Raw genomic sequence first — 13,816 nt, forward strand, 5'->3', positions numbered from 1 at the left:
CCCACACAGGTAAGTCCAATGGGGTGCAGGCATGTCCTCTATGCTTACAGCTTCCCGTGGGTGTTGGTTTGATACCGTTTGGGGACAGCCAAGGAGGCATCTGCAGGCAACAAAGGTAGGTGTGTGCTTGTGTGTGTGTTTCCTATGCAGATCCTAAGCCCAGTGTCACATGCAAGTAGGAGGAGTAAGAAGGGTTCCTGGCAAATCCGGGTTATGGATTGCATTTAAAAAGGCCCCGTGGGAGTGCAATGGGCCCCTGTCTTGCTGCTTAGCAATAATGGTATGGGTTTAGGTTCTGCTGTGTGTACTGGTGGTTGACTGCCCCCCAGCCCAGAGTGTGCATGGAAAATTGTCTGGCAGCCTCCCTGACAGCAAGCAGTGATAGTGCCCATGAAGGGGACCTTGTTGGGCCCGCCCCTTTCACGGTTATCGCTTCTCGGCCTTTTGGCTAAGATCAAGTGTAGTATCTGTTCTTATCAGTTTAATATCTGATACGTCCCCTATCTGGGGACCATATATTAAATGGATTTTTGAGAACGGGGGCCGATTTCGAAGCTTGCTTCCGTCGCCCTATGCATTGACCCGATATGGCAGTATCTTCGGGTACAGTGCACCACCCCCTTACAGGGTTAAAAAGAAAGATTCCTACTTTCATTGCTACCTGCTTGCTGGCTAGCCAGCTAGCCAGCCCTGTGGGCCTTGCTGCTGCTGCAGCCAAAAAACAAAAGGTGGTGCTGCTGCTGCTTCTGCTGCTTCTGCTTCTGCTTGTGTCTGGCCCCTGTTGGAGCGTCCAGGCACAGGACTTCTGCTGCTGCTGACTAAATGGCCTCCTTAATTGGATCATTTGAGTAGCCAGCACACCTGTGCAGGTAGGGCATGACATGATAGGCAGCTGCCTTGATAGCGGGTGGGTGCTGAATGTTCCTAATTGACAAAATAAGATTAATGCTTATGAAGAAATATAAAATCTCATCCCTTCCCCAATATCGCGCCACACCCCTACCCCTTAATTCCCTGGTTGAACGTGATGGACATATGTCTTTTTTCGACCGTACTAACTATGTAACTATGTAACATAACATGGGGGGGGGGGGTCTCCTGGCTGTTCACACAGGTGTGTCATTGCTGTACATTGACCATGCATTGCTTCTGTGGTATTGCAAAGGCAAAGACAAATGCTTCCAGCCATCCATTGCACTAATGGATTGGTCATCAGCTGGCTGTCTATGTCCCGCATCAATATAGACCAAAGTACAGAGGGTTAGGCTATGCTATTGTGCACCTACCTGATGCATCAGAAGGTGCGAGGCCCTTGCTAAATTCTGTGCACAGACTTTGAGATCTATACTTTAGACTGTATCTAAACCTGCTCCAACATGGACTGACATTCTGGCCTACTTTCAGCCGATGCGACTTGTCTGTCGCTGAACAGTCGCTTTTTATGTATTCAGCACCTATGTATAATGTTGTAAAAATGCTCTAGAAGCTAAAGTCGCAGAAATGTCACACATATTTGGCCTGCAACTTTCTGTGCGACAAATTCAGACAGGAAAAATCAGTATAAATCCTTAGAAAATTATCCCCCAGTGTCTCCATCTGCTGGCGGTATTGAATAAGCATTGCTGCACTGATGGGGTATGCATTAGACAAAAAAAAAGAAGAAAAAGAAGAATAATACGCCCAGAAAAGAGGCGAAAAGGAGAAAAACGTAAAAAAACGTGAAAAAAAAGTAAGAGGAAGAGAAGGGAAAAAAAGGTGGAAATGGGTTTAAAAGTGATTTCGGCGGAGAAATATATATATATATATATATATATATATATATATATATACGCGCACACACACACATATATATAAACGTATTCTCCGTTGAGATATTGCAGCCGCTGCTGTGTCCAGGCCCAGGAGCCTTAGCACTGTGCTGTGATGTCACTCAATACCACTGACATCACTAGGTGTAAACAACATCTCTCCTTTGCTGTGTATGTGACTATGGAGCTGTTTGGTGATGTCGTCTATTATGGCCTTCATAGAAGCAACAGGAGATTGTTGCATCCATCTAGAACCCTCAGAACTACAGTGCTATGATGTCACTCACTTCCACAGGCCTTGCAGAGTGTAAACAACAACAACCCAGCTTTGTTGTGTATGTAACCATAGGGATTTGTGATGTCACCTAGAACCTTCACAGCAGCGACAGCTTTATGAGGAGCATCAGCACTGCTCTGCCTGAGCAGAACCATCACCGCCATAGGTTGTCAAATAACCCGGATTTAACCCACACAGGTAAGTCCAATGGGGTGCAGGCATGTCCTCTATGCTTACAGCTTCCCGTGGGTGTTGGTTTGATACCGTTTGGGGACAGCCAAGGAGGCATCTGCAGGCAACAAAGGTAGGTGTGTGCTTGTGTGTGTGTTTCCTATGCAGATCCTAAGCCCAGTGTCACATGCAAGTAGGAGGAGTAAGAAGGGTTCCTGGCAAATCCGGGTTATGGATTGCATTTAAAAAGGCCCCGTGGGAGTGCAATGGGCCCCTGTCTTGCTGCTTAGCAATAATGGTATGGGTTTAGGTTCTGCTGTGTGTACTGGTGGTTGACTGCCCCCCAGCCCAGAGTGTGCATGGAAAATTGTCTGGCAGCCTCCCTGACAGCAAGCAGTGATAGTGCCCATGAAGGGGACCTTGTTGGGCCCGCCCCTTTCACGGTTATCGCTTCTCGGCCTTTTGGCTAAGATCAAGTGTAGTATCTGTTCTTATCAGTTTAATATCTGATACGTCCCCTATCTGGGGACCATATATTAAATGGATTTTTGAGAACGGGGGCCGATTTCGAAGCTTGCTTCCGTCGCCCTATGCATTGACCCGATATGGCAGTATCTTCGGGTACAGTGCACCACCCCCTTACAGGGTTAAAAAGAAAGATTCCTACTTTCATTGCTACCTGCTTGCTGGCTAGCCAGCTAGCCAGCCCTGTGGGCCTTGCTGCTGCTGCAGCCAAAAAACAAAAGGTGGTGCTGCTGCTGCTTCTGCTGCTTCTGCTTCTGCTTGTGTCTGGCCCCTGTTGGAGCGTCCAGGCACAGGACTTCTGCTGCTGCTGACTAAATGGCCTCCTTAATTGGATCATTTGAGTAGCCAGCACACCTGTGCAGGTAGGGCATGACATGATAGGCAGCTGCCTTGATAGCGGGTGGGTGCTGAATGTTCCTAATTGACAAAATAAGATTAATGCTTATGAAGAAATATAAAATCTCATCCCTTCCCCAATATCGCGCCACACCCCTACCCCTTAATTCCCTGGTTGAACGTGATGGACATATGTCTTTTTTCGACCGTACTAACTATGTAACTATGTAACATAACATGGGGGGGGGGGGTCTCCTGGCTGTTCACACAGGTGTGTCATTGCTGTACATTGACCATGCATTGCTTCTGTGGTATTGCAAAGGCAAAGACAAATGCTTCCAGCCATCCATTGCACTAATGGATTGGTCATCAGCTGGCTGTCTATGTCCCGCATCAATATAGACCAAAGTACAGAGGGTTAGGCTATGCTATTGTGCACCTACCTGATGCATCAGAAGGTGCGAGGCCCTTGCTAAATTCTGTGCACAGACTTTGAGATCTATACTTTAGACTGTATCTAAACCTGCTCCAACATGGACTGACATTCTGGCCTACTTTCAGCCGATGCGACTTGTCTGTCGCTGAACAGTCGCTTTTTATGTATTCAGCACCTATGTATAATGTTGTAAAAATGCTCTAGAAGCTAAAGTCGCAGAAATGTCACACATATTTGGCCTGCAACTTTCTGTGCGACAAATTCAGACAGGAAAAATCAGTATAAATCCTTAGAAAATTATCCCCCAGTGTCTCCATCTGCTGGCGGTATTGAATAAGCATTGCTGCACTGATGGGGTATGCATTAGACAAAAAAAAAGAAGAAAAAGAAGAATAATACGCCCAGAAAAGAGGCGAAAAGGAGAAAAACGTAAAAAAACGTGAAAAAAAAGTAAGAGGAAGAGAAGGGAAAAAAAGGTGGAAATGGGTTTAAAAGTGATTTCGGCGGAGAAATATATATATATATATATATATATATATATATATATATATATATATACGCGCACACACACACATATATATAAACGTATTCTCCGTTGAGATATTGCAGCCGCTGCTGTGTCCAGGCCCAGGAGCCTTAGCACTGTGCTGTGATGTCACTCAATACCACTGACATCACTAGGTGTAAACAACATCTCTCCTTTGCTGTGTATGTGACTATGGAGCTGTTTGGTGATGTCGTCTATTATGGCCTTCATAGAAGCAACAGGAGATTGTTGCATCCATCTAGAACCCTCAGAACTACAGTGCTATGATGTCACTCACTTCCACAGGCCTTGCAGAGTGTAAACAACAACAACCCAGCTTTGTTGTGTATGTAACCATAGGGATTTGTGATGTCACCTAGAACCTTCACAGCAGCGACAGCTTTATGAGGAGCATCAGCACTGCTCTGCCTGAGCAGAACCATCACCGCCATAGGTTGTCAAATAACCCGGATTTAACCCACACAGGTAAGTCCAATGGGGTGCAGGCATGTCCTCTATGCTTACAGCTTCCCGTGGGTGTTGGTTTGATACCGTTTGGGGACAGCCAAGGAGGCATCTGCAGGCAACAAAGGTAGGTGTGTGCTTGTGTGTGTGTTTCCTATGCAGATCCTAAGCCCAGTGTCACATGCAAGTAGGAGGAGTAAGAAGGGTTCCTGGCAAATCCGGGTTATGGATTGCATTTAAAAAGGCCCCGTGGGAGTGCAATGGGCCCCTGTCTTGCTGCTTAGCAATAATGGTATGGGTTTAGGTTCTGCTGTGTGTACTGGTGGTTGACTGCCCCCCAGCCCAGAGTGTGCATGGAAAATTGTCTGGCAGCCTCCCTGACAGCAAGCAGTGATAGTGCCCATGAAGGGGACCTTGTTGGGCCCGCCCCTTTCACGGTTATCGCTTCTCGGCCTTTTGGCTAAGATCAAGTGTAGTATCTGTTCTTATCAGTTTAATATCTGATACGTCCCCTATCTGGGGACCATATATTAAATGGATTTTTGAGAACGGGGGCCGATTTCGAAGCTTGCTTCCGTCGCCCTATGCATTGACCCGATATGGCAGTATCTTCGGGTACAGTGCACCACCCCCTTACAGGGTTAAAAAGAAAGATTCCTACTTTCATTGCTACCTGCTTGCTGGCTAGCCAGCTAGCCAGCCCTGTGGGCCTTGCTGCTGCTGCAGCCAAAAAACAAAAGGTGGTGCTGCTGCTGCTTCTGCTGCTTCTGCTTCTGCTTGTGTCTGGCCCCTGTTGGAGCGTCCAGGCACAGGACTTCTGCTGCTGCTGACTAAATGGCCTCCTTAATTGGATCATTTGAGTAGCCAGCACACCTGTGCAGGTAGGGCATGACATGATAGGCAGCTGCCTTGATAGCGGGTGGGTGCTGAATGTTCCTAATTGACAAAATAAGATTAATGCTTATGAAGAAATATAAAATCTCATCCCTTCCCCAATATCGCGCCACACCCCTACCCCTTAATTCCCTGGTTGAACGTGATGGACATATGTCTTTTTTCGACCGTACTAACTATGTAACTATGTAACATAACATGGGGGGGGGGGGTCTCCTGGCTGTTCACACAGGTGTGTCATTGCTGTACATTGACCATGCATTGCTTCTGTGGTATTGCAAAGGCAAAGACAAATGCTTCCAGCCATCCATTGCACTAATGGATTGGTCATCAGCTGGCTGTCTATGTCCCGCATCAATATAGACCAAAGTACAGAGGGTTAGGCTATGCTATTGTGCACCTACCTGATGCATCAGAAGGTGCGAGGCCCTTGCTAAATTCTGTGCACAGACTTTGAGATCTATACTTTAGACTGTATCTAAACCTGCTCCAACATGGACTGACATTCTGGCCTACTTTCAGCCGATGCGACTTGTCTGTCGCTGAACAGTCGCTTTTTATGTATTCAGCACCTATGTATAATGTTGTAAAAATGCTCTAGAAGCTAAAGTCGCAGAAATGTCACACATATTTGGCCTGCAACTTTCTGTGCGACAAATTCAGACAGGAAAAATCAGTATAAATCCTTAGAAAATTATCCCCCAGTGTCTCCATCTGCTGGCGGTATTGAATAAGCATTGCTGCACTGATGGGGTATGCATTAGACAAAAAAAAAGAAGAAAAAGAAGAATAATACGCCCAGAAAAGAGGCGAAAAGGAGAAAAACGTAAAAAAACGTGAAAAAAAAGTAAGAGGAAGAGAAGGGAAAAAAAGGTGGAAATGGGTTTAAAAGTGATTTCGGCGGAGAAATATATATATATATATATATATATATATATATATATATATATATATATATATATATACGCGCACACACACACATATATATAAACGTATTCTCCGTTGAGATATTGCAGCCGCTGCTGTGTCCAGGCCCAGGAGCCTTAGCACTGTGCTGTGATGTCACTCAATACCACTGACATCACTAGGTGTAAACAACATCTCTCCTTTGCTGTGTATGTGACTATGGAGCTGTTTGGTGATGTCGTCTATTATGGCCTTCATAGAAGCAACAGGAGATTGTTGCATCCATCTAGAACCCTCAGAACTACAGTGCTATGATGTCACTCACTTCCACAGGCCTTGCAGAGTGTAAACAACAACAACCCAGCTTTGTTGTGTATGTAACCATAGGGATTTGTGATGTCACCTAGAACCTTCACAGCAGCGACAGCTTTATGAGGAGCATCAGCACTGCTCTGCCTGAGCAGAACCATCACCGCCATAGGTTGTCAAATAACCCGGATTTAACCCACACAGGTAAGTCCAATGGGGTGCAGGCATGTCCTCTATGCTTACAGCTTCCCGTGGGTGTTGGTTTGATACCGTTTGGGGACAGCCAAGGAGGCATCTGCAGGCAACAAAGGTAGGTGTGTGCTTGTGTGTGTGTTTCCTATGCAGATCCTAAGCCCAGTGTCACATGCAAGTAGGAGGAGTAAGAAGGGTTCCTGGCAAATCCGGGTTATGGATTGCATTTAAAAAGGCCCCGTGGGAGTGCAATGGGCCCCTGTCTTGCTGCTTAGCAATAATGGTATGGGTTTAGGTTCTGCTGTGTGTACTGGTGGTTGACTGCCCCCCAGCCAGAGTGTGCATGGAAAATTGTCTGGCAGCCTCCCTGACAGCAAGCAGTGATAGTGCCCATGAAGGGGACCTTGTTGGGCCCGCCCCTTTCACGGTTATCGCTTCTCGGCCTTTTGGCTAAGATCAAGTGTAGTATCTGTTCTTATCAGTTTAATATCTGATACGTCCCCTATCTGGGGACCATATATTAAATGGATTTTTGAGAACGGGGGCCGATTTCGAAGCTTGCTTCCGTCGCCCTATGCATTGACCCGATATGGCAGTATCTTCGGGTACAGTGCACCACCCCCTTACAGGGTTAAAAAGAAAGATTCCTACTTTCATTGCTACCTGCTTGCTGGCTAGCCAGCTAGCCAGCCCTGTGGGCCTTGCTGCTGCTGCAGCCAAAAAACAAAAGGTGGTGCTGCTGCTGCTTCTGCTGCTTCTGCTTCTGCTTGTGTCTGGCCCCTGTTGGAGCGTCCAGGCACAGGACTTCTGCTGCTGCTGACTAAATGGCCTCCTTAATTGGATCATTTGAGTAGCCAGCACACCTGTGCAGGTAGGGCATGACATGATAGGCAGCTGCCTTGATAGCGGGTGGGTGCTGAATGTTCCTAATTGACAAAATAAGATTAATGCTTATGAAGAAATATAAAATCTCATCCTTCCCCAATATCGCGCCACACCCCTACCCCTTAATTCCCTGGTTGAACGTGATGGACATATGTCTTTTTTCGACCGTACTAACTATGTAACTATGTAACATAACATGGGGGGGGGGGGTCTCCTGGCTGTTCACACAGGTGTGTCATTGCTGTACATTGACCATGCATTGCTTCTGTGGTATTGCAAAGGCAAAGACAAATGCTTCCAGCCATCCATTGCACTAATGGATTGGTCATCAGCTGGCTGTCTATGTCCCGCATCAATATAGACCAAAGTACAGAGGGTTAGGCTATGCTATTGTGCACCTACCTGATGCATCAGAAGGTGCGAGGCCCTTGCTAAATTCTGTGCACAGACTTTGAGATCTATACTTTAGACTGTATCTAAACCTGCTCCAACATGGACTGACATTCTGGCCTACTTTCAGCCGATGCGACTTGTCTGTCGCTGAACAGTCGCTTTTTATGTATTCAGCACCTATGTATAATGTTGTAAAAATGCTCTAGAAGCTAAAGTCGCAGAAATGTCACACATATTTGGCCTGCAACTTTCTGTGCGACAAATTCAGACAGGAAAAATCAGTATAAATCCTTAGAAAATTATCCCCAGTGTCTCCATCTGCTGGCGGTATTGAATAAGCATTGCTGCACTGATGGGGTATGCATTAGACAAAAAAAAGAAGAAAAAGAAGAATAATACGCCCAGAAAAGAGGCGAAAAGGAGAAAAACGTAAAAAAACGTGAAAAAAAAGTAAGAGGAAGAGAAGGGAAAAAAAGGTGGAAATGGGTTTAAAAGTGATTTCGGCGGAGAAATATATATATATATATATATATATATATATATATATATATATATATACGCGCACACACACACATATATATAAACGTATTCTCCGTTGAGATATTGCAGCCGCTGCTGTGTCCAGGCCCAGGAGCCTTAGCACTGTGCTGTGATGTCACTCAATACCACTGACATCACTAGGTGTAAACAACATCTCTCCTTTGCTGTGTATGTGACTATGGAGCTGTTTGGTGATGTCGTCTATTATGGCCTTCATAGAAGCAACAGGAGATTGTTGCATCCATCTAGAACCCTCAGAACTACAGTGCTATGATGTCACTCACTTCCACAGGCCTTGCAGAGTGTAAACAACAACAACCCAGCTTTGTTGTGTATGTAACCATAGGGATTTGTGATGTCACCTAGAACCTTCACAGCAGCGACAGCTTTATGAGGAGCATCAGCACTGCTCTGCCTGAGCAGAACCATCACCGCCATAGGTTGTCAAATAACCCGGATTTAACCCACACAGGTAAGTCCAATGGGGTGCAGGCATGTCCTCTATGCTTACAGCTTCCCGTGGGTGTTGGTTTGATACCGTTTGGGGACAGCCAAGGAGGCATCTGCAGGCAACAAAGGTAGGTGTGTGCTTGTGTGTGTGTTTCCTATGCAGATCCTAAGCCCAGTGTCACATGCAAGTAGGAGGAGTAAGAAGGGTTCCTGGCAAATCCGGGTTATGGATTGCATTTAAAAAGGCCCCGTGGGAGTGCAATGGGCCCCTGTCTTGCTGCTTAGCAATAATGGTATGGGTTTAGGTTCTGCTGTGTGTACTGGTGGTTGACTGCCCCCCAGCCCAGAGTGTGCATGGAAAATTGTCTGGCAGCCTCCCTGACAGCAAGCAGTGATAGTGCCCATGAAGGGGACCTTGTTGGGCCCGCCCCTTTCACGGTTATCGCTTCTCGGCCTTTTGGCTAAGATCAAGTGTAGTATCTGTTCTTATCAGTTTAATATCTGATACGTCCCCTATCTGGGGACCATATATTAAATGGATTTTTGAGAACGGGGGCCGATTTCGAAGCTTGCTTCCGTCGCCCTATGCATTGACCCGATATGGCAGTATCTTCGGGTACAGTGCACCACCCCCTTACAGGGTTAAAAAGAAAGATTCCTACTTTCATTGCTACCTGCTTGCTGGCTAGCCAGCTAGCCAGCCCTGTGGGCCTTGCTGCTGCTGCAGCCAAAAAACAAAAGGTGGTGCTGCTGCTGCTTCTGCTGCTTCTGCTTCTGCTTGTGTCTGGCCCCTGTTGGAGCGTCCAGGCACAGGACTTCTGCTGCTGCTGACTAAATGGCCTCCTTAATTGGATCATTTGAGTAGCCAGCACACCTGTGCAGGTAGGGCATGACATGATAGGCAGCTGCCTTGATAGCGGGTGGGTGCTGAATGTTCCTAATTGACAAAATAAGATTAATGCTTATGAAGAAATATAAAATCTCATCCCTTCCCCAATATCGCGCCACACCCCTACCCCTTAATTCCCTGGTTGAACGTGATGGACATATGTCTTTTTTCGACCGTACTAACTATGTAACTATGTAACATAACATGGGGGGGGGGGGTCTCCTGGCTGTTCACACAGGTGTGTCATTGCTGTACATTGACCATGCATTGCTTCTGTGGTATTGCAAAGGCAAAGACAAATGCTTCCAGCCATCCATTGCACTAATGGATTGGTCATCAGCTGGCTGTCTATGTCCCGCATCAATATAGACCAAAGTACAGAGGGTTAGGCTATGCTATTGTGCACCTACCTGATGCATCAGAAGGTGCGAGGCCCTTGCTAAATTCTGTGCACAGACTTTGAGATCTATACTTTAGACTGTATCTAAACCTGCTCCAACATGGACTGACATTCTGGCCTACTTTCAGCCGATGCGACTTGTCTGTCGCTGAACAGTCGCTTTTTATGTATTCAGCACCTATGTATAATGTTGTAAAAATGCTCTAGAAGCTAAAGTCGCAGAAATGTCACACATATTTGGCCTGCAACTTTCTGTGCGACAAATTCAGACAGGAAAAATCAGTATAAATCCTTAGAAAATTATCCCCCAGTGTCTCCATCTGCTGGCGGTATTGAATAAGCATTGCTGCACTGATGGGGTATGCATTAGACAAAAAAAAGAAGAAAAAGAAGAATAATACGCCCAGAAAAGAGGCGAAAAGGAGAAAAACGTAAAAAAACGTGAAAAAAAAGTAAGAGGAAGAGAAGGGAAAAAAAGGTGGAAATGGGTTTAAAAGTGATTTCGGCGGAGAAATATATATATATATATATATATATATATATATATATATATATATATATACGCGCACCACACACACATATATATAAACGTATTCTCCGTTGAGATATTGCAGCCGCTGCTGTGTCCAGGCCCAGGAGCCTTAGCACTGTGCTGTGATGTCACTCAATACCACTGACATCACTAGGTGTAAACAACATCTCTCCTTTGCTGTGTATGTGACTATGGAGCTGTTTGGTGATGTCGTCTATTATGGCCTTCATAGAAGCAACAGGAGATTGTTGCATCCATCTAGAACCCTCAGAACTACAGTGCTATGATGTCACTCACTTCCACAGGCCTTGCAGAGTGTAAACAACAACAACCCAGCTTTGTTGTGTATGTAACCATAGGATTTGTGATGTCACCTAGAACCTTCACAGCAGCGACAGCTTTATGAGGAGCATCAGCACTGCTCTGCCTGAGCAGAACCATCACCGCCATAGGTTGTCAAATAACCCGGATTTAACCCACACAGGTAAGTCCAATGGGGTGCAGGCATGTCCTCTATGCTTACAGCTTCCCGTGGGTGTTGGTTTGATACCGTTTGGGGACAGCCAAGGAGGCATCTGCAGGCAACAAAGGTAGGTGTGTGCTTGTGTGTGTGTTTCCTATGCAGATCCTAAGCCCAGTGTCACATGCAAGTAGGAGGAGTAAGAAGGGTTCCTGGCAAATCCGGGTTATGGATTGCATTTAAAAAGGCCCCGTGGGAGTGCAATGGGCCCCTGTCTTGCTGCTTAGCAATAATGGTATGGGTTTAGGTTCTGCTGTGTGTACTGGTGGTTGACTGCCCCCAGCCCAGAGTGTGCATGGAAAATTGTCTGGCAGCCTCCCTGACAGCAAGCAGTGATAGTGCCCATGAAGGGGACCTTGTTGGGCCCGCCCCTTTCACGGTTATCGCTTCTCGGCCTTTTGGCTAAGATCAAGTGTAGTATCTGTTCTTATCAGTTTAATATCTGATACGTCCCCTATCTGGGGACCATATATTAAATGGATTTTTGAGAACGGGGGCCGATTTCGAAGCTTGCTTCCGTCGCCCTATGCATTGACCCGATATGGCAGTATCTTCGGGTACAGTGCACCACCCCCTTACAGGGTTAAAAAGAAAGATTCCTACTTTCATTGCTACCTGCTTGCTGGCTAGCCAGCTAGCCAGCCCTGTGGGCCTTGCTGCTGCTGCAGCCAAAAAACAAAAGGTGGTGCTGCTGCTGCTTCTGCTGCTTCTGCTTCTGCTTGTGTCTGGCCCCTGTTGGAGCGTCCAGGCACAGGACTTCTGCTGCTGCTGACTAAATGGCCTCCTTAATTGGATCATTTGAGTAGCCAGCACACCTGTGCAGGTAGGGCATGACATGATAGGCAGCTGCCTTGATAGCGGGTGGGTGCTGAATGTTCCTAATTGACAAAATAAGATTAATGCTTATGAAGAAATATAAAATCTCATCCCTTCCCCAATATCGCGCCACACCCCTACCCCTTAATTCCCTGGTTGAACGTGATGGACATATGTCTTTTTTCGACCGTACTAACTATGTAACTATGTAACATAACATGGGGGGGGGGGTCTCCTGGCTGTTCACACAGGTGTGTCATTGCTGTACATTGACCATGCATTGCTTCTGTGGTATTGCAAAGGCAAAGACAAATGCTTCCAGCCATCCATTGCACTAATGGATTGGTCATCAGCTGGCTGTCTATGTCCCCGCATCAATATAGACCAAAGTACAGAGGGTTAGGCTATGCTATTGTGCACCTACCTGATGCATCAGAAGGTGCGAGGCCCTTGCTAAATTCTGTGCACAGACTTTGAGATCTATACTTTAGACTGTATCTAAACCTGCTCCAACATGGACTGACATTCTGGCCTACTTTCAGCCGATGCGACTTGTCTGTCGCTGAACAGTCGCTTTTTATGTATTCAGCACCTATGTATAATGTTGTAAAAATGCTCTAGAAGCTAAAGTCGCAGAAATGTCACACATATTTGGCCTGCAACTTTCTGTGCGACAAATTCAGACAGGAAAAATCAGTATAAATCCTTAGAAAATTATCCCCCAGTGTCTCCATCTGCTGGCGGTATTGAATAAGCATTGCTGCACTGATGGGGTATGCATTAGACAAAAAAAAAGAAGAAAAAGAAGAATAATACGCCCAGAAAAGAGGCGAAAAGGAGAAAAACGTAAAAAAACGTGAAAAAAAAGTAAGAGGAAGAGAAGGGAAAAAAAGGTGGAAATGGGTTTAAAAGTGATTTCGGCGGAGAAATATATATATATATATATATATATATATATATATATATATATATATATACGCGCACACACACACATATATATAAACGTATTCTCCGTTGAGATATTGCAGCCGCTGCTGTGTCCAGGCCCAGGAGCCTTAGCACTGTGCTGTGATGTCACTCAATACCACTGACATCACTAGGTGTAAACAACATCTCTCCTTTGCTGTGTATGTGACTATGGAGCTGTTTGGTGATGTCGTCTATTATGGCCTTCATAGAAGCAACAGGAGATTGTTGCATCCATCTAGAACCCTCAGAACTACAGTGCTATGATGTCACTCACTTCCACAGGCCTTGCAGAGTGTAAACAACAACAACCCAGCTTTGTTGTGTATGTAACCATAGGGATTTGTGATGTCACCTAGAACCTTCACAGCAGCGACAGCTTTATGAGGAGCATCAGCACTGCTCTGCCTGAGCAGAACCATCACCGCCATAGGTTGTCAAATAACCCGGATTTAACCCACACAGGTAAGTCCAATGGGTGCAGGCATGTCCTCTATGCTTACAGCTTCCCGTGGGTGTTGGTTTGATACCGTTTGGGGACAGCCAAGGAGGCATCTGCAGGCAACAAAGGTAGGTGTGT

At 46.0% G+C, this 13,816-nt stretch overlaps 6 non-coding genes across 6 annotated transcripts; all 6 read left to right on the top strand.

The window, feature by feature from the left end:
- The first annotated feature begins 428 nt into the window (after window positions 1-428).
- Window positions 429-619, top strand: LOC130326410 (U2 spliceosomal RNA). The gene has a single exon (XR_008871014.1). It is a non-coding gene; the product is annotated as a U2 spliceosomal RNA (small nuclear RNA).
- A 2,083-nt stretch (window positions 620-2,702) lies between these two features.
- On the top strand, window positions 2,703-2,893 carry LOC130326412 (U2 spliceosomal RNA). The gene has a single exon (XR_008871015.1). It is a non-coding gene; the product is annotated as a U2 spliceosomal RNA (small nuclear RNA).
- Window positions 2,894-4,984: 2,091 nt separating this feature from the next.
- Window positions 4,985-5,175, top strand: LOC130326413 (U2 spliceosomal RNA). The gene has a single exon (XR_008871016.1). It is a non-coding gene; the product is annotated as a U2 spliceosomal RNA (small nuclear RNA).
- Window positions 5,176-7,275: 2,100 nt separating this feature from the next.
- LOC130326414 (U2 spliceosomal RNA) lies at window positions 7,276-7,466 on the top strand. The gene has a single exon (XR_008871017.1). It is a non-coding gene; the product is annotated as a U2 spliceosomal RNA (small nuclear RNA).
- A 2,088-nt stretch (window positions 7,467-9,554) lies between these two features.
- LOC130326415 (U2 spliceosomal RNA) lies at window positions 9,555-9,745 on the top strand. Its single transcript, XR_008871018.1, has one exon. It is a non-coding gene; the product is annotated as a U2 spliceosomal RNA (small nuclear RNA).
- Window positions 9,746-11,836: 2,091 nt separating this feature from the next.
- On the top strand, window positions 11,837-12,027 carry LOC130326416 (U2 spliceosomal RNA). Its single transcript, XR_008871019.1, has one exon. It is a non-coding gene; the product is annotated as a U2 spliceosomal RNA (small nuclear RNA).
- The last annotated feature ends 1,789 nt before the right edge of the window (window positions 12,028-13,816 follow it).

Source organism: Hyla sarda, unplaced genomic scaffold (genome assembly GCF_029499605.1).
Source record: "Hyla sarda isolate aHylSar1 unplaced genomic scaffold, aHylSar1.hap1 scaffold_2844, whole genome shotgun sequence".
NCBI classification, from domain to species: domain Eukaryota; kingdom Metazoa; phylum Chordata; class Amphibia; order Anura; family Hylidae; genus Hyla; species Hyla sarda.